Source organism: Drosophila erecta, unplaced genomic scaffold, assembly GCF_003286155.1.
Source record: "Drosophila erecta strain 14021-0224.00,06,07 unplaced genomic scaffold, DereRS2 tig00000092-arrow-pilon, whole genome shotgun sequence".
NCBI lineage: Eukaryota > Metazoa > Arthropoda > Insecta > Diptera > Drosophilidae > Drosophila > Drosophila erecta.
Window position 1 is genome coordinate 13047292 of NW_020825207.1, and position 16600 is coordinate 13063891.

The window sequence follows — 16600 nt, forward strand, 5'->3', positions numbered from 1 at the left end:
TTACAATTTTTGGCTGCAAATCGAAATGAAATTTCGAACTTATCCAAATTTCGTTTGCCTTTGCCTTATTTAAAATATTTTCCTGCACTTATTTATCTATTATATGTATGTATCTCTATTACCATTCTCAATTCGATTGAAATGTAAAACCCAATGGTATACCATTATTATTTACAAAAACAGTCTACATCAGCTTCTGGGTATAACTGAACATCGGAGTATAAGGACACCGTTTATCCCAACGACTTTCGCCAACGACCATACCACGCTGAATACATCGGTTCTCGTCCGATCACCGAAATTAAGCAGCGTCGGGCGCGGTTAGTACTTAGATGGGGGACCGCTTGGGAACACCGCGTGTTGTTGGCCTCGTCGTCAACTTTTTGCTGCCTTCTAGCCTTCTAGCCTTCTACGATTTTGTTTCGATAAGTTATTACTTTACAATTTTTGGCTGCAAATCGAAATGAAATTTCGAACTTATCCAAATTTCGTTTGCCTTTGCCTTATTTAAAATATTTTCCTGCACTTATTTATCTATTATATGTATGTATCTCTATTACCATTCTCAATTCGATTGAAATGTAAAACCCAATGGTATACCATTATTATTTACAAAAACAGTCTACATCAGCTTCTGGGTATAACTGAACATCGGAGTATAAGGACACCGTTTATCCCAACGACTTTCGCCAACGACCATACCACGCTGAATACATCGGTTCTCGTCCGATCACCGAAATTAAGCAGCGTCGGGCGCGGTTAGTACTTAGATGGGGGACCGCTTGGGAACACCGCGTGTTGTTGGCCTCGTCGTCAACTTTTTGCTGCCTTCTAGCCTTCTACGATTTTGTTTCGATAAGTTATTACTTTACAATTTTTGGCTGCAAATCGAAATGAAATTTCGAACTTATCCAAATTTCGTTTGCCTTTGCCTTATTAAAAATATTTTCCTGCACTTATTTATCTATTATATGTATGTATCTCTATTACCATTCTCAATTCGATTGAAATGTAAAACCCAATGGTATACCATTATTATTTACAAAAACAGTCTACATTAGCTTCTGGGTATAACTGAACATCGGAGTATAAGGACACCGTTTATCCCAACGACTTTCGCCAACGACCATACCACGCTGAATACATCGGTTCTCGTCCGATCACCGAAATTAAGCAGCGTCGGGCGCGGTTAGTACTTAGATGGGGGACCGCTTGGGAACACCGCGTGTTGTTGGCCTCGTCGTCAACTTTTTGCTGCCTTCTAGCCTTCTAGCCTTCTACGATTTTGTTTCGATAAGTTATTACTTTACAATTTTTGGCTGCAAATCGAAATGAAATTTCGAACTTATCCAAATTTCGTTTGCCTTTGCCTTATTAAAAATATTTTCCTGCACTTATTTATCTATTATATGTATGTATCTCTATTACCATTCTCAATTCGATTGAAATGTAAAACCCAATGGTATACCATTATTATTTACAAAAACAGTCTACATTAGCTTCTGGGTATAACTGAACATCGGAGTATAAGGACACCGTTTATCCCAACGACTTTCGCCAACGACCATACCACGCTGAATACATCGGTTCTCGTCCGATCACCGAAATTAAGCAGCGTCGGGCGCGGTTAGTACTTAGATGGGGGACCGCTTGGGAACACCGCGTGTTGTTGGCCTCGTCGTCAACTTTTTGCTGCCTTCTAGCCTTCTAGCCTTCTACGATTTTGTTTCGATAAGTTATTACTTTACAATTTTTGGCTGCAAATCGAAATGAAATTTCGAACTTATCCAAATTTCGTTTGCCTTTGCCTTATTAAAAATATTTTCCTGCACTTATTTATCTATTATATGTATGTATCTCTATTACCATTCTCAATTCGATTGAAATGTTAAACCCAATGGTATACCATTATTATTTACAAAAACAGTCTACATCAGCTTCTGGGTATAACTGAACATCGGAGTATAAGGACACCGTTTATCCCAACGACTTTCGCCAACGACCATACCACGCTGAATACATCGGTTCTCGTCCGATCACCGAAATTAAGCAGCGTCGGGCGCGGTTAGTACTTAGATGAGGGACCGCTTGGGAACACCGCGTGTTGTTGGCCTCGTCGTCAACTTTTTGCTGCCTTCTAGCCTTCTAGCCTTCTACGATTTTGTTTCGATAAGTTATTACTTTACAATTTTTGGCTGCAAATCGAAATGAAATTTCGAACTTATCCAAATTTCGTTTGCCTTTGCCTTATTAAAAATATTTTCCTGCACTTATTTATCTATTATATGTATGTATCTCTATTACCATTCTCAATTCGATTGAAATGTAAAACCCAATGGTATACCATTATTATTTACAAAAACAGTCTACATCAGCTTCTGGGTATAACTGAACATCGGAGTATAAGGACACCGTTTATCCCAACGACTTTCGCCAACGACCATACCACGCTGAATACATCGGTTCTCGTCCGATCACCGAAATTAAGCAGCGTCGGGCGCGGTTAGTACTTAGATGGGGGACCGCTTGGGAACACCGCGTGTTGTTGGCCTCGTCGTCAACTTTTTGCTGCCTTCTAGCCTTCTACGATTTTGTTTCGATAAGTTATTACTTTACAATTTTTGGCTGCAAATCGAAATGAAATTTCGAACTTATCCAAATTTCGTTTGCCTTTGCCTTATTTAAAATATTTTCCTGCACTTATTTATCTATTATATGTATGTATCTCTATTACCATTCTCAATTCGATTGAAATGTAAAACCCAATGGTATACCATTATTATTTACAAAAACAGTCTACATCAGCTTCTGGGTATAACTGAACATCGGAGTATAAGGACACCGTTTATCCCAACGACTTTCGCCAACGACCATACCACGCTGAATACATCGGTTCTCGTCCGATCACCGAAATTAAGCAGCGTCGGGCGCGGTTAGTACTTAGATGGGGGACCGCTTGGGAACACCGCGTGTTGTTGGCCTCGTCGTCAACTTTTTGCTGCCTTCTAGCCTTCTAGCCTTCTACGATTTTGTTTCGATAAGTTATTACTTTACAATTTTTGGCTGCAAATCGAAATGAAATTTCGAACTTATCCAAATTTCGTTTGCCTTTGCCTTATTAAAAATATTTTCCTGCACTTATTTATCTATTATATGTATGTATCTCTATTACCATTCTCAATTCGATTGAAATGTAAAACCCAATGGTATACCATTATTATTTACAAAAACAGTCTACATTAGCTTCTGGGTATAACTGAACATCGGAGTATAAGGACACCGTTTATCCCAACGACTTTCGCCAACGACCATACCACGCTGAATACATCGGTTCTCGTCCGATCACCGAAATTAAGCAGCGTCGGGCGCGGTTAGTACTTAGATGGGGGACCGCTTGGGAACACCGCGTGTTGTTGGCCTCGTCGTCAACTTTTTGCTGCCTTCTAGCCTTCTAGCCTTCTACGATTTTGTTTCGATAAGTTATTACTTTACAATTTTTGGCTGCAAATCGAAATGAAATTTCGAACTTATCCAAATTTCGTTTGCCTTTGCCTTATTAAAAATATTTTCCTGCACTTATTTATCTATTATATGTATGTATCTCTATTACCATTCTCAATTCGATTGAAATGTAAAACCCAATGGTATACCATTATTATTTACAAAAACAGTCTACATTAGCTTCTGGGTATAACTGAACATCGGAGTATAAGGACACCGTTTATCCCAACGACTTTCGCCAACGACCATACCACGCTGAATACATCGGTTCTCGTCCGATCACCGAAATTAAGCAGCGTCGGGCGCGGTTAGTACTTAGATGGGGGACCGCTTGGGAACACCGCGTGTTGTTGGCCTCGTCGTCAACTTTTTGCTGCCTTCTAGCCTTCTAGCCTTCTACGATTTTGTTTCGATAAGTTATTACTTTACAATTTTTGGCTGCAAATCGAAATGAAATTTCGAACTTATCCAAATTTCGTTTGCCTTTGCCTTATTAAAAATATTTTCCTGCACTTATTTATCTATTATATGTATGTATCTCTATTACCATTCTCAATTCGATTGAAATGTAAAACCCAATGGTATACCATTATTATTTACAAAAACAGTCTACATCAGCTTCTGGGTATAACTGAACATCGGAGTATAAGGACACCGTTTATCCCAACGACTTTCGCCAACGACCATACCACGCTGAATACATCGGTTCTCGTCCGATCACCGAAATTAAGCAGCGTCGGGCGCGGTTAGTACTTAGATGAGGGACCGCTTGGGAACACCGCGTGTTGTTGGCCTCGTCGTCAACTTTTTGCTGCCTTCTAGCCTTCTAGCCTTCTACGATTTTGTTTCGATAAGTTATTACTTTACAATTTTTGGCTGCAAATCGAAATGAAATTTCGAACTTATCCAAATTTCGTTTGCCTTTGCCTTATTAAAAATATTTTCCTGCACTTATTTATCTATTATATGTATGTATCTCTATTACCATTCTCAATTCGATTGAAATGTAAAACCCAATGGTATACCATTATTATTTACAAAAACAGTCTACATCAGCTTCTGGGTATAACTGAACATCGGAGTATAAGGACACCGTTTATCCCAACGACTTTCGCCAACGACCATACCACGCTGAATACATCGGTTCTCGTCCGATCACCGAAATTAAGCAGCGTCGGGCGCGGTTAGTACTTAGATGGGGGACCGCTTGGGAACACCGCGTGTTGTTGGCCTCGTCGTCAACTTTTTGCTGCCTTCTAGCCTTCTAGCCTTCTACGATTTTGTTTCGATAAGTTATTACTTTACAATTTTTGGCTGCAAATCGAAATGAAATTTCGAACTTATCCAAATTTCGTTTGCCTTTGCCTTATTTAAAATATTTTCCTGCACTTATTTATCTATTATATGTATGTATCTCTATTACCATTCTCAATTCGATTGAAATGTAAAACCCAATGGTATACCATTATTATTTACAAAAACAGTCTACATCAGCTTCTGGGTATAACTGAACATCGGAGTATAAGGACACCGTTTATCCCAACGACTTTCGCCAACGACCATACCACGCTGAATACATCGGTTCTCGTCCGATCACCGAAATTAAGCAGCGTCGGGCGCGGTTAGTACTTAGATGAGGGACCGCTTGGGAACACCGCGTGTTGTTGGCCTCGTCGTCAACTTTTTGCTGCCTTCTAGCCTTCTAGCCTTCTACGATTTTGTTTCGATAAGTTATTACTTTACAATTTTTGGCTGCAAATCGAAATGAAATTTCGAACTTATCCAAATTTCGTTTGCCTTTGCCTTATTTAAAATATTTTCCTGCACTTATTTATCTATTATATGTATGTATCTCTATTACCATTCTCAATTCGATTGAAATGTAAAACCCAATGGTATACCATTATTATTTACAAAAACAGTCTACATCAGCTTCTGGGTATAACTGAACATCGGAGTATAAGGACACCGTTTATCCCAACGACTTTCGCCAACGACCATACCACGCTGAATACATCGGTTCTCGTCCGATCACCGAAATTAAGCAGCGTCGGGCGCGGTTAGTACTTAGATGGGGGACCGCTTGGGAACACCGCGTGTTGTTGGCCTCGTCGTCAACTTTTTGCTGCCTTCTAGCCTTCTAGCCTTCTACGATTTTGTTTCGATAAGTTATTACTTTACAATTTTTGGCTGCAAATCGAAATGAAATTTCGAACTTATCCAAATTTCGTTTGCCTTTGCCTTATTAAAATATTTTCCTGCACTTATTTATCTATTATATGTATGTATCTCTATTACCATTCTCAATTCGATTGAAATGTAAAACCCAATGGTATACCATTATTATTTACAAAAACAGTCTACATCAGCTTCTGGGTATAACTGAACATCGGAGTATAAGGACACCGTTTATCCCAACGACTTTCGCCAACGACCATACCACGCTGAATACATCGGTTCTCGTCCGATCACCGAAATTAAGCAGCGTCGGGCGCGGTTAGTACTTAGATGGGGGACCGCTTGGGAACACCGCGTGTTGTTGGCCTCGTCGTCAACTTTTTGCTGCCTTCTAGCCTTCTAGCCTTCTACGATTTTGTTTCGATAAGTTATTACTTTACAATTTTTGGCTGCAAATCGAAATGAAATTTCGAACTTATCCAAATTTCGTTTGCCTTTGCCTTATTAAAAATATTTTCCTGCACTTATTTATCTATTATATGTATGTATCTCTATTACCATTCTCAATTCGATTGAAATGTAAAACCCAATGGTATACCATTATTATTTACAAAAACAGTCTACATCAGCTTCTGGGTATAACTGAACATCGGAGTATAAGGACACCGTTTATCCCAACGACTTTCGCCAACGACCATACCACGCTGAATACATCGGTTCTCGTCCGATCACCGAAATTAAGCAGCGTCGGGCGCGGTTAGTACTTAGATGGGGGACCGCTTGGGAACACCGCGTGTTGTTGGCCTCGTCGTCAACTTTTTGCTGCCTTCTAGCCTTCTAGCCTTCTACGATTTTGTTTCGATAAGTTATTACTTTACAATTTTTGGCTGCAAATCGAAATGAAATTTCGAACTTATCCAAATTTCGTTTGCCTTTGCCTTATTAAAATATTTTCCTGCACTTATTTATCTATTATATGTATGTATCTCTATTACCATTCTCAATTCGATTGAAATGTAAAACCCAATGGTATACCATTATTATTTACAAAAACAGTCTACATCAGCTTCTGGGTATAACTGAACATCGGAGTATAAGGACACCGTTTATCCCAACGACTTTCGCCAACGACCATACCACGCTGAATACATCGGTTCTCGTCCGATCACCGAAATTAAGCAGCGTCGGGCGCGGTTAGTACTTAGATGGGGGACCGCTTGGGAACACCGCGTGTTGTTGGCCTCGTCGTCAACTTTTTGCTGCCTTCTAGCCTTCTAGCCTTCTACGATTTTGTTTCGATAAGTTATTACTTTACAATTTTTGGCTGCAAATCGAAATGAAATTTCGAACTTATCCAAATTTCGTTTGCCTTTGCCTTATTAAAATATTTTCCTGCACTTATTTATCTATTATATGTATGTATCTCTATTACCATTCTCAATTCGATTGAAATGTAAAACCCAATGGTATACCATTATTATTTACAAAAACAGTCTACATCAGCTTCTGGGTATAACTGAACATCGGAGTATAAGGACACCGTTTATCCCAACGACTTTCGCCAACGACCATACCACGCTGAATACATCGGTTCTCGTCCGATCACCGAAATTAAGCAGCGTCGGGCGCGGTTAGTACTTAGATGGGGGACCGCTTGGGAACACCGCGTGTTGTTGGCCTCGTCGTCAACTTTTTGCTGCCTTCTAGCCTTCTAGCCTTCTACGATTTTGTTTCGATAAGTTATTACTTTACAATTTTTGGCTGCAAATCGAAATGAAATTTCGAACTTATCCAAATTTCGTTTGCCTTTGCCTTATTAAAATATTTTCCTGCACTTATTTATCTATTATATGTATGTATCTCTATTACCATTCTCAATTCGATTGAAATGTAAAACCCAATGGTATACCATTATTATTTACAAAAACAGTCTACATCAGCTTCTGGGTATAACTGAACATCGGAGTATAAGGACACCGTTTATCCCAACGACTTTCGCCAACGACCATACCACGCTGAATACATCGGTTCTCGTCCGATCACCGAAATTAAGCAGCGTCGGGCGCGGTTAGTACTTAGATGGGGGACCGCTTGGGAACACCGCGTGTTGTTGGCCTCGTCGTCAACTTTTTGCTGCCTTCTAGCCTTCTAGCCTTCTACGATTTTGTTTCGATAAGTTATTACTTTACAATTTTTGGCTGCAAATCGAAATGAAATTTCGAACTTATCCAAATTTCGTTTGCCTTTGCCTTATTTAAAATATTTTCCTGCACTTATTTATCTATTATATGTATGTATCTCTATTACCATTCTCAATTCGATTGAAATGTAAAACCCAATGGTATACCATTATTATTTACAAAAACAGTCTACATCAGCTTCTGGGTATAACTGAACATCGGAGTATAAGGACACCGTTTATCCCAACGACTTTCGCCAACGACCATACCACGCTGAATACATCGGTTCTCGTCCGATCACCGAAATTAAGCAGCGTCGGGCGCGGTTAGTACTTAGATGGGGGACCGCTTGGGAACACCGCGTGTTGTTGGCCTCGTCGTCAACTTTTTGCTGCCTTCTAGCCTTCTAGCCTTCTACGATTTTGTTTCGATAAGTTATTACTTTACAATTTTTGGCTGCAAATCGAAATGAAATTTCGAACTTATCCAAATTTCGTTTGCCTTTGCCTTATTAAAATATTTTCCTGCACTTATTTATCTATTATATGTATGTATCTCTATTACCATTCTCAATTCGATTGAAATGTAAAACCCAATGGTATACCATTATTATTTACAAAAACAGTCTACATCAGCTTCTGGGTATAACTGAACATCGGAGTATAAGGACACCGTTTATCCCAACGACTTTCGCCAACGACCATACCACGCTGAATACATCGGTTCTCGTCCGATCACCGAAATTAAGCAGCGTCGGGCGCGGTTAGTACTTAGATGGGGGACCGCTTGGGAACACCGCGTGTTGTTGGCCTCGTCGTCAACTTTTTGCTGCCTTCTAGCCTTCTAGCCTTCTACGATTTTGTTTCGATAAGTTATTACTTTACAATTTTTGGCTGCAAATCGAAATGAAATTTCGAACTTATCCAAATTTCGTTTGCCTTTGCCTTATTAAAAATATTTTCCTGCACTTATTTATCTATTATATGTATGTATCTCTATTACCATTCTCAATTCGATTGAAATGTAAAACCCAATGGTATACCATTATTATTTACAAAAACAGTCTACATCAGCTTCTGGGTATAACTGAACATCGGAGTATAAGGACACCGTTTATCCCAACGACTTTCGCCAACGACCATACCACGCTGAATACATCGGTTCTCGTCCGATCACCGAAATTAAGCAGCGTCGGGCGCGGTTAGTACTTAGATGGGGGACCGCTTGGGAACACCGCGTGTTGTTGGCCTCGTCGTCAACTTTTTGCTGCCTTCTAGCCTTCTAGCCTTCTACGATTTTGTTTCGATAAGTTATTACTTTACAATTTTTGGCTGCAAATCGAAATGAAATTTCGAACTTATCCAAATTTCGTTTGCCTTTGCCTTATTTAAAATATTTTCCTGCACTTATTTATCTATTATATGTATGTATCTCTATTACCATTCTCAATTCGATTGAAATGTAAAACCCAATGGTATACCATTATTATTTACAAAAACAGTCTACATCAGCTTCTGGGTATAACTGAACATCGGAGTATAAGGACACCGTTTATCCCAACGACTTTCGCCAACGACCATACCACGCTGAATACATCGGTTCTCGTCCGATCACCGAAATTAAGCAGCGTCGGGCGCGGTTAGTACTTAGATGGGGGACCGCTTGGGAACACCGCGTGTTGTTGGCCTCGTCGTCAACTTTTTGCTGCCTTCTAGCCTTCTAGCCTTCTACGATTTTGTTTCGATAAGTTATTACTTTACAATTTTTGGCTGCAAATCGAAATGAAATTTCGAACTTATCCAAATTTCGTTTGCCTTTGCCTTATTAAAAATATTTTCCTGCACTTATTTATCTATTATATGTATGTATCTCTATTACCATTCTCAATTCGATTGAAATGTAAAACCCAATGGTATACCATTATTATTTACAAAAACAGTCTACATCAGCTTCTGGGTATAACTGAACATCGGAGTATAAGGACACCGTTTATCCCAACGACTTTCGCCAACGACCATACCACGCTGAATACATCGGTTCTCGTCCGATCACCGAAATTAAGCAGCGTCGGGCGCGGTTAGTACTTAGATGGGGGACCGCTTGGGAACACCGCGTGTTGTTGGCCTCGTCGTCAACTTTTTGCTGCCTTCTAGCCTTCTAGCCTTCTACGATTTTGTTTCGATAAGTTATTACTTTACAATTTTTGGCTGCAAATCGAAATGAAATTTCGAACTTATCCAAATTTCGTTTGCCTTTGCCTTATTAAAATATTTTCCTGCACTTATTTATCTATTATATGTATGTATCTCTATTACCATTCTCAATTCGATTGAAATGTAAAACCCAATGGTATACCATTATTATTTACAAAAACAGTCTACATCAGCTTCTGGGTATAACTGAACATCGGAGTATAAGGACACCGTTTATCCCAACGACTTTCGCCAACGACCATACCACGCTGAATACATCGGTTCTCGTCCGATCACCGAAATTAAGCAGCGTCGGGCGCGGTTAGTACTTAGATGGGGGACCGCTTGGGAACACCGCGTGTTGTTGGCCTCGTCGTCAACTTTTTGCTGCCTTCTAGCCTTCTAGCCTTCTACGATTTTGTTTCGATAAGTTATTACTTTACAATTTTTGGCTGCAAATCGAAATGAAATTTCGAACTTATCCAAATTTCGTTTGCCTTTGCCTTATTAAAAATATTTTCCTGCACTTATTTATCTATTATATGTATGTATCTCTATTACCATTCTCAATTCGATTGAAATGTAAAACCCAATGGTATACCATTATTATTTACAAAAACAGTCTACATCAGCTTCTGGGTATAACTGAACATCGGAGTATAAGGACACCGTTTATCCCAACGACTTTCGCCAACGACCATACCACGCTGAATACATCGGTTCTCGTCCGATCACCGAAATTAAGCAGCGTCGGGCGCGGTTAGTACTTAGATGGGGGACCGCTTGGGAACACCGCGTGTTGTTGGCCTCGTCGTCAACTTTTTGCTGCCTTCTAGCCTTCTAGCCTTCTACGATTTTGTTTCGATAAGTTATTACTTTACAATTTTTGGCTGCAAATCGAAATGAAATTTCGAACTTATCCAAATTTCGTTTGCCTTTGCCTTATTTAAAATATTTTCCTGCACTTATTTATCTATTATATGTATGTATCTCTATTACCATTCTCAATTCGATTGAAATGTAAAACCCAATGGTATACCATTATTATTTACAAAAACAGTCTACATCAGCTTCTGGGTATAACTGAACATCGGAGTATAAGGACACCGTTTATCCCAACGACTTTCGCCAACGACCATACCACGCTGAATACATCGGTTCTCGTCCGATCACCGAAATTAAGCAGCGTCGGGCGCGGTTAGTACTTAGATGGGGGACCGCTTGGGAACACCGCGTGTTGTTGGCCTCGTCGTCAACTTTTTGCTGCCTTCTAGCCTTCTAGCCTTCTACGATTTTGTTTCGATAAGTTATTACTTTACAATTTTTGGCTGCAAATCGAAATGAAATTTCGAACTTATCCAAATTTCGTTTGCCTTTGCCTTATTTAAAATATTTTCCTGCACTTATTTATCTATTATATGTATGTATCTCTATTACCATTCTCAATTCGATTGAAATGTAAAACCCAATGGTATACCATTATTATTTACAAAAACAGTCTACATCAGCTTCTGGGTATAACTGAACATCGGAGTATAAGGACACCGTTTATCCCAACGACTTTCGCCAACGACCATACCACGCTGAATACATCGGTTCTCGTCCGATCACCGAAATTAAGCAGCGTCGGGCGCGGTTAGTACTTAGATGGGGGACCGCTTGGGAACACCGCGTGTTGTTGGCCTCGTCGTCAACTTTTTGCTGCCTTCTAGCCTTCTAGCCTTCTACGATTTTGTTTCGATAAGTTATTACTTTACAATTTTTGGCTGCAAATCGAAATGAAATTTCGAACTTATCCAAATTTCGTTTGCCTTTGCCTTATTTAAAATATTTTCCTGCACTTATTTATCTATTATATGTATGTATCTCTATTACCATTCTCAATTCGATTGAAATGTAAAACCCAATGGTATACCATTATTATTTACAAAAACAGTCTACATCAGCTTCTGGGTATAACTGAACATCGGAGTATAAGGACACCGTTTATCCCAACGACTTTCGCCAACGACCATACCACGCTGAATACATCGGTTCTCGTCCGATCACCGAAATTAAGCAGCGTCGGGCGCGGTTAGTACTTAGATGGGGGACCGCTTGGGAACACCGCGTGTTGTTGGCCTCGTCGTCAACTTTTTGCTGCCTTCTAGCCTTCTAGCCTTCTACGATTTTGTTTCGATAAGTTATTACTTTACAATTTTTGGCTGCAAATCGAAATGAAATTTCGAACTTATCCAAATTTCGTTTGCCTTTGCCTTATTTAAAATATTTTCCTGCACTTATTTATCTATTATATGTATGTATCTCTATTACCATTCTCAATTCGATTGAAATGTAAAACCCAATGGTATACCATTATTATTTACAAAAACAGTCTACATCAGCTTCTGGGTATAACTGAACATCGGAGTATAAGGACACCGTTTATCCCAACGACTTTCGCCAACGACCATACCACGCTGAATACATCGGTTCTCGTCCGATCACCGAAATTAAGCAGCGTCGGGCGCGGTTAGTACTTAGATGGGGGACCGCTTGGGAACACCGCGTGTTGTTGGCCTCGTCGTCAACTTTTTGCTGCCTTCTAGCCTTCTAGCCTTCTACGATTTTGTTTCGATAAGTTATTACTTTACAATTTTTGGCTGCAAATCGAAATGAAATTTCGAACTTATCCAAATTTCGTTTGCCTTTGCCTTATTTAAAATATTTTCCTGCACTTATTTATCTATTATATGTATGTATCTCTATTACCATTCTCAATTCGATTGAAATGTAAAACCCAATGGTATACCATTATTATTTACAAAAACAGTCTACATCAGCTTCTGGGTATAACTGAACATCGGAGTATAAGGACACCGTTTATCCCAACGACTTTCGCCAACGACCATACCACGCTGAATACATCGGTTCTCGTCCGATCACCGAAATTAAGCAGCGTCGGGCGCGGTTAGTACTTAGATGGGGGACCGCTTGGGAACACCGCGTGTTGTTGGCCTCGTCGTCAACTTTTTGCTGCCTTCTAGCCTTCTAGCCTTCTACGATTTTGTTTCGATAAGTTATTACTTTACAATTTTTGGCTGCAAATCGAAATGAAATTTCGAACTTATCCAAATTTCGTTTGCCTTTGCCTTATTAAAATATTTTCCTGCACTTATTTATCTATTATATGTATGTATCTCTATTACCATTCTCAATTCGATTGAAATGTAAAACCCAATGGTATACCATTATTATTTACAAAAACAGTCTACATCAGCTTCTGGGTATAACTGAACATCGGAGTATAAGGACACCGTTTATCCCAACGACTTTCGCCAACGACCATACCACGCTGAATACATCGGTTCTCGTCCGATCACCGAAATTAAGCAGCGTCGGGCGCGGTTAGTACTTAGATGGGGGACCGCTTGGGAACACCGCGTGTTGTTGGCCTCGTCGTCAACTTTTTGCTGCCTTCTAGCCTTCTAGCCTTCTACGATTTTGTTTCGATAAGTTATTACTTTACAATTTTTGGCTGCAAATCGAAATGAAATTTCGAACTTATCCAAATTTCGTTTGCCTTTGCCTTATTTAAAATATTTTCCTGCACTTATTTATCTATTATATGTATGTATCTCTATTACCATTCTCAATTCGATTGAAATGTAAAACCCAATGGTATACCATTATTATTTACAAAAACAGTCTACATCAGCTTCTGGGTATAACTGAACATCGGAGTATAAGGACACCGTTTATCCCAACGACTTTCGCCAACGACCATACCACGCTGAATACATCGGTTCTCGTCCGATCACCGAAATTAAGCAGCGTCGGGCGCGGTTAGTACTTAGATGGGGGACCGCTTGGGAACACCGCGTGTTGTTGGCCTCGTCGTCAACTTTTTGCTGCCTTCTAGCCTTCTAGCCTTCTACGATTTTGTTTCGATAAGTTATTACTTTACAATTTTTGGCTGCAAATCGAAATGAAATTTCGAACTTATCCAAATTTCGTTTGCCTTTGCCTTATTAAAATATTTTCCTGCACTTATTTATCTATTATATGTATGTATCTCTATTACCATTCTCAATTCGATTGAAATGTAAAACCCAATGGTATACCATTATTATTTACAAAAACAGTCTACATCAGCTTCTGGGTATAACTGAACATCGGAGTATAAGGACACCGTTTATCCCAACGACTTTCGCCAACGACCATACCACGCTGAATACATCGGTTCTCGTCCGATCACCGAAATTAAGCAGCGTCGGGCGCGGTTAGTACTTAGATGGGGGACCGCTTGGGAACACCGCGTGTTGTTGGCCTCGTCGTCAACTTTTTGCTGCCTTCTAGCCTTCTAGCCTTCTACGATTTTGTTTCGATAAGTTATTACTTTACAATTTTTGGCTGCAAATCGAAATGAAATTTCGAACTTATCCAAATTTCGTTTGCCTTTGCCTTATTAAAAATATTTTCCTGCACTTATTTATCTATTATATGTATGTATCTCTATTACCATTCTCAATTCGATTGAAATGTAAAACCCAATGGTATACCATTATTATTTACAAAAACAGTCTACATCAGCTTCTGGGTATAACTGAACATCGGAGTATAAGGACACCGTTTATCCCAACGACTTTCGCCAACGACCATACCACGCTGAATACATCGGTTCTCGTCCGATCACCGAAATTAAGCAGCGTCGGGCGCGGTTAGTACTTAGATGGGGACCGCTTGGGAACACCGCGTGTTGTTGGCCTCGTCGTCAACTTTTTGCTGCCTTCTAGCCTTCTAGCCTTCTACGATTTTGTTTCGATAAGTTATTACTTTACAATTTTTGGCTGCAAATCGAAATGAAATTTCGAACTTATCCAAATTTCGTTTGCCTTTGCCTTATTAAAATATTTTCCTGCACTTATTTATCTATTATATGTATGTATCTCTATTACCATTCTCAATTCGATTGAAATGTAAAACCCAATGGTATACCATTATTATTTACAAAAACAGTCTACATCAGCTTCTGGGTATAACTGAACATCGGAGTATAAGGACACCGTTTATCCCAACGACTTTCGCCAACGACCATACCACGCTGAATACATCGGTTCTCGTCCGATCACCGAAATTAAGCAGCGTCGGGCGCGGTTAGTACTTAGATGGGGGACCGCTTGGGAACACCGCGTGTTGTTGGCCTCGTCGTCAACTTTTTGCTGCCTTCTAGCCTTCTACGATTTTGTTTCGATAAGTTATTACTTTACAATTTTTGGCTGCAAATCGAAATGAAATTTCGAACTTATCCAAATTTCGTTTGCCTTTGCCTTATTAAAAATATTTTCCTGCACTTATTTATCTATTATATGTATGTATCTCTATTACCATTCTCAATTCGATTGAAATGTAAAACCCAATGGTATACCATTATTATTTACACAAACAGTCTACATCAGCTTCTGGGTATAACTGAACATCGGAGTATAAGGACACCGTTTATCCCAACGACTTTCGCCAACGACCATACCACGCTGAATACATCGGTTCTCGTCCGATCACCGAAATTAAGCAGCGTCGGGCGCGGTTAGTACTTAGATGGGGGACCGCTTGGGAACACCGTGTGTTGTTGGCCTCGTCGTCAACTTTTTGCGTGTTCCAACTTTTTACATTTGTTGTTGCAAAGTAAAAAAGAATTGAAATGTTCTTAACATTTCCCATACCGGGAATTGAACCCGGGCCTCCCGGGTGAGAGCCGGGTATCCTAACCACTAGACAATATGGGATATGAATGGGTATCACACAAAATCATATTTCAGATACCAACAACGACAAAAAATATGTTTAGTGAATCCGTAGAAAACGGAAAAAATGTATTATATTATATATTTTCAATAAAACTGTTAATGAAATAACTAATCATAAATACATAATTAAGCAAAAAAAGGTCCAACAAATAATTAATTCAAAAATAATTTTTTTAGAACTTTAATCTTTTTAAATATATTTCTATGATAATTCTAAAAACGGTATAGGTTCGAGATACATACTAAACCTACTTACTTTCTATTTTCTTTAATTGTCAATATCAAGCAACATGTTAAATTGTGATGCCAAAAAAGGATATGCTCAAAAATTTAATAAATCTTGAACCAAGCTTCCCATACCGGGAATTGAACCCGGGCCTCCCGGGTGAGAGCCGGGTATCCTAACCACTAGACAATATGGGAGGTTGACTTTGAGTTCCCAAAATGCATTGTTAGCGAAGCTCGCCAAAGTGACAACAAACAAACCAGATTGTCATGGTTATTGTATATACATATGTATAATATGACAACAAAGGGTGTGATATAATTAAATAAGTAAGTCGTCACCAATCAGCGAGCAAATATTGGTGTAATTTCGGACTAAGTGATACATCTTTTTTAGGGAAGGAACATACCATGGTACTTTAAATGTCAAGTTGAAATGTTTCAGAATGTTCGAAATACAAATATGTATGTTAATTTCAATAGATCATTTCAGTCTAATGAATCAAAAACTTTTTCAGTCTCTCAATAAACATATGCA

The 16600-nt window shown here is 39.3% G+C and overlaps 38 non-coding genes across 38 annotated transcripts; 36 read left to right on the forward strand and 2 right to left on the reverse strand.

Annotated features, from left to right (window-relative positions):
* The first annotated feature begins 250 nt into the window (after nucleotides 1–250).
* On the forward strand, nucleotides 251–369 carry LOC113564371. Its single transcript, XR_003407966.1, has one exon. It is a non-coding gene; the product is annotated as a 5S ribosomal RNA (ribosomal RNA).
* A 319-nt stretch (nucleotides 370–688) lies between these two features.
* LOC113564372 lies at nucleotides 689–807 on the forward strand. Its single transcript, XR_003407967.1, has one exon. It is a non-coding gene; the product is annotated as a 5S ribosomal RNA (ribosomal RNA).
* Nucleotides 808–1118: 311 nt separating this feature from the next.
* On the forward strand, nucleotides 1119–1237 carry LOC113564373. Its single transcript, XR_003407968.1, has one exon. It is a non-coding gene; the product is annotated as a 5S ribosomal RNA (ribosomal RNA).
* Nucleotides 1238–1556: 319 nt separating this feature from the next.
* LOC113564374 lies at nucleotides 1557–1675 on the forward strand. The gene has a single exon (XR_003407969.1). It is a non-coding gene; the product is annotated as a 5S ribosomal RNA (ribosomal RNA).
* Nucleotides 1676–1994: 319 nt separating this feature from the next.
* On the forward strand, nucleotides 1995–2113 carry LOC113564359. The gene has a single exon (XR_003407954.1). It is a non-coding gene; the product is annotated as a 5S ribosomal RNA (ribosomal RNA).
* Nucleotides 2114–2432: 319 nt separating this feature from the next.
* LOC113564375 lies at nucleotides 2433–2551 on the forward strand. Its single transcript, XR_003407970.1, has one exon. It is a non-coding gene; the product is annotated as a 5S ribosomal RNA (ribosomal RNA).
* Nucleotides 2552–2862: 311 nt separating this feature from the next.
* On the forward strand, nucleotides 2863–2981 carry LOC113564376. Its single transcript, XR_003407971.1, has one exon. It is a non-coding gene; the product is annotated as a 5S ribosomal RNA (ribosomal RNA).
* Nucleotides 2982–3300: 319 nt separating this feature from the next.
* Nucleotides 3301–3419, forward strand: LOC113564377. The gene has a single exon (XR_003407972.1). It is a non-coding gene; the product is annotated as a 5S ribosomal RNA (ribosomal RNA).
* Nucleotides 3420–3738: 319 nt separating this feature from the next.
* Nucleotides 3739–3857, forward strand: LOC113564378. Its single transcript, XR_003407973.1, has one exon. It is a non-coding gene; the product is annotated as a 5S ribosomal RNA (ribosomal RNA).
* Nucleotides 3858–4176: 319 nt separating this feature from the next.
* LOC113564360 lies at nucleotides 4177–4295 on the forward strand. Its single transcript, XR_003407955.1, has one exon. It is a non-coding gene; the product is annotated as a 5S ribosomal RNA (ribosomal RNA).
* A 319-nt stretch (nucleotides 4296–4614) lies between these two features.
* Nucleotides 4615–4733, forward strand: LOC113564379. The gene has a single exon (XR_003407974.1). It is a non-coding gene; the product is annotated as a 5S ribosomal RNA (ribosomal RNA).
* A 319-nt stretch (nucleotides 4734–5052) lies between these two features.
* LOC113564361 lies at nucleotides 5053–5171 on the forward strand. The gene has a single exon (XR_003407956.1). It is a non-coding gene; the product is annotated as a 5S ribosomal RNA (ribosomal RNA).
* A 319-nt stretch (nucleotides 5172–5490) lies between these two features.
* Nucleotides 5491–5609, forward strand: LOC113564380. Its single transcript, XR_003407975.1, has one exon. It is a non-coding gene; the product is annotated as a 5S ribosomal RNA (ribosomal RNA).
* A 318-nt stretch (nucleotides 5610–5927) lies between these two features.
* On the forward strand, nucleotides 5928–6046 carry LOC113564381. Its single transcript, XR_003407976.1, has one exon. It is a non-coding gene; the product is annotated as a 5S ribosomal RNA (ribosomal RNA).
* A 319-nt stretch (nucleotides 6047–6365) lies between these two features.
* LOC113564382 lies at nucleotides 6366–6484 on the forward strand. Its single transcript, XR_003407977.1, has one exon. It is a non-coding gene; the product is annotated as a 5S ribosomal RNA (ribosomal RNA).
* A 318-nt stretch (nucleotides 6485–6802) lies between these two features.
* LOC113564383 lies at nucleotides 6803–6921 on the forward strand. Its single transcript, XR_003407978.1, has one exon. It is a non-coding gene; the product is annotated as a 5S ribosomal RNA (ribosomal RNA).
* Nucleotides 6922–7239: 318 nt separating this feature from the next.
* On the forward strand, nucleotides 7240–7358 carry LOC113564384. Its single transcript, XR_003407979.1, has one exon. It is a non-coding gene; the product is annotated as a 5S ribosomal RNA (ribosomal RNA).
* Nucleotides 7359–7676: 318 nt separating this feature from the next.
* LOC113564385 lies at nucleotides 7677–7795 on the forward strand. The gene has a single exon (XR_003407980.1). It is a non-coding gene; the product is annotated as a 5S ribosomal RNA (ribosomal RNA).
* A 319-nt stretch (nucleotides 7796–8114) lies between these two features.
* LOC113564386 lies at nucleotides 8115–8233 on the forward strand. Its single transcript, XR_003407981.1, has one exon. It is a non-coding gene; the product is annotated as a 5S ribosomal RNA (ribosomal RNA).
* A 318-nt stretch (nucleotides 8234–8551) lies between these two features.
* LOC113564387 lies at nucleotides 8552–8670 on the forward strand. The gene has a single exon (XR_003407982.1). It is a non-coding gene; the product is annotated as a 5S ribosomal RNA (ribosomal RNA).
* Nucleotides 8671–8989: 319 nt separating this feature from the next.
* Nucleotides 8990–9108, forward strand: LOC113564388. The gene has a single exon (XR_003407983.1). It is a non-coding gene; the product is annotated as a 5S ribosomal RNA (ribosomal RNA).
* Nucleotides 9109–9427: 319 nt separating this feature from the next.
* LOC113564389 lies at nucleotides 9428–9546 on the forward strand. The gene has a single exon (XR_003407984.1). It is a non-coding gene; the product is annotated as a 5S ribosomal RNA (ribosomal RNA).
* Nucleotides 9547–9865: 319 nt separating this feature from the next.
* Nucleotides 9866–9984, forward strand: LOC6547512. The gene has a single exon (XR_046671.1). It is a non-coding gene; the product is annotated as a 5S ribosomal RNA (ribosomal RNA).
* A 318-nt stretch (nucleotides 9985–10302) lies between these two features.
* Nucleotides 10303–10421, forward strand: LOC113564390. Its single transcript, XR_003407985.1, has one exon. It is a non-coding gene; the product is annotated as a 5S ribosomal RNA (ribosomal RNA).
* A 319-nt stretch (nucleotides 10422–10740) lies between these two features.
* On the forward strand, nucleotides 10741–10859 carry LOC113564391. The gene has a single exon (XR_003407986.1). It is a non-coding gene; the product is annotated as a 5S ribosomal RNA (ribosomal RNA).
* Nucleotides 10860–11178: 319 nt separating this feature from the next.
* LOC113564392 lies at nucleotides 11179–11297 on the forward strand. Its single transcript, XR_003407987.1, has one exon. It is a non-coding gene; the product is annotated as a 5S ribosomal RNA (ribosomal RNA).
* Nucleotides 11298–11616: 319 nt separating this feature from the next.
* LOC6547508 lies at nucleotides 11617–11735 on the forward strand. The gene has a single exon (XR_046667.1). It is a non-coding gene; the product is annotated as a 5S ribosomal RNA (ribosomal RNA).
* Nucleotides 11736–12054: 319 nt separating this feature from the next.
* Nucleotides 12055–12173, forward strand: LOC113564393. The gene has a single exon (XR_003407988.1). It is a non-coding gene; the product is annotated as a 5S ribosomal RNA (ribosomal RNA).
* Nucleotides 12174–12492: 319 nt separating this feature from the next.
* On the forward strand, nucleotides 12493–12611 carry LOC113564394. Its single transcript, XR_003407989.1, has one exon. It is a non-coding gene; the product is annotated as a 5S ribosomal RNA (ribosomal RNA).
* Nucleotides 12612–12930: 319 nt separating this feature from the next.
* LOC113564395 lies at nucleotides 12931–13049 on the forward strand. The gene has a single exon (XR_003407990.1). It is a non-coding gene; the product is annotated as a 5S ribosomal RNA (ribosomal RNA).
* Nucleotides 13050–13367: 318 nt separating this feature from the next.
* On the forward strand, nucleotides 13368–13486 carry LOC113564396. The gene has a single exon (XR_003407991.1). It is a non-coding gene; the product is annotated as a 5S ribosomal RNA (ribosomal RNA).
* Nucleotides 13487–13805: 319 nt separating this feature from the next.
* Nucleotides 13806–13924, forward strand: LOC113564398. The gene has a single exon (XR_003407993.1). It is a non-coding gene; the product is annotated as a 5S ribosomal RNA (ribosomal RNA).
* Nucleotides 13925–14242: 318 nt separating this feature from the next.
* On the forward strand, nucleotides 14243–14361 carry LOC113564399. The gene has a single exon (XR_003407994.1). It is a non-coding gene; the product is annotated as a 5S ribosomal RNA (ribosomal RNA).
* A 319-nt stretch (nucleotides 14362–14680) lies between these two features.
* On the forward strand, nucleotides 14681–14798 carry LOC113564362. Its single transcript, XR_003407957.1, has one exon. It is a non-coding gene; the product is annotated as a 5S ribosomal RNA (ribosomal RNA).
* Nucleotides 14799–15116: 318 nt separating this feature from the next.
* Nucleotides 15117–15235, forward strand: LOC113564400. Its single transcript, XR_003407995.1, has one exon. It is a non-coding gene; the product is annotated as a 5S ribosomal RNA (ribosomal RNA).
* A 311-nt stretch (nucleotides 15236–15546) lies between these two features.
* LOC113564401 lies at nucleotides 15547–15665 on the forward strand. The gene has a single exon (XR_003407996.1). It is a non-coding gene; the product is annotated as a 5S ribosomal RNA (ribosomal RNA).
* Nucleotides 15666–15744: 79 nt separating this feature from the next.
* Trnae-cuc lies at nucleotides 15745–15816 on the reverse strand. Its single transcript has one exon. It is a non-coding gene; the product is annotated as a tRNA-Glu (tRNA).
* Nucleotides 15817–16188: 372 nt separating this feature from the next.
* Trnae-cuc lies at nucleotides 16189–16260 on the reverse strand. Its single transcript has one exon. It is a non-coding gene; the product is annotated as a tRNA-Glu (tRNA).
* Between the last annotated feature and the right edge of the window lie 340 nt (nucleotides 16261–16600).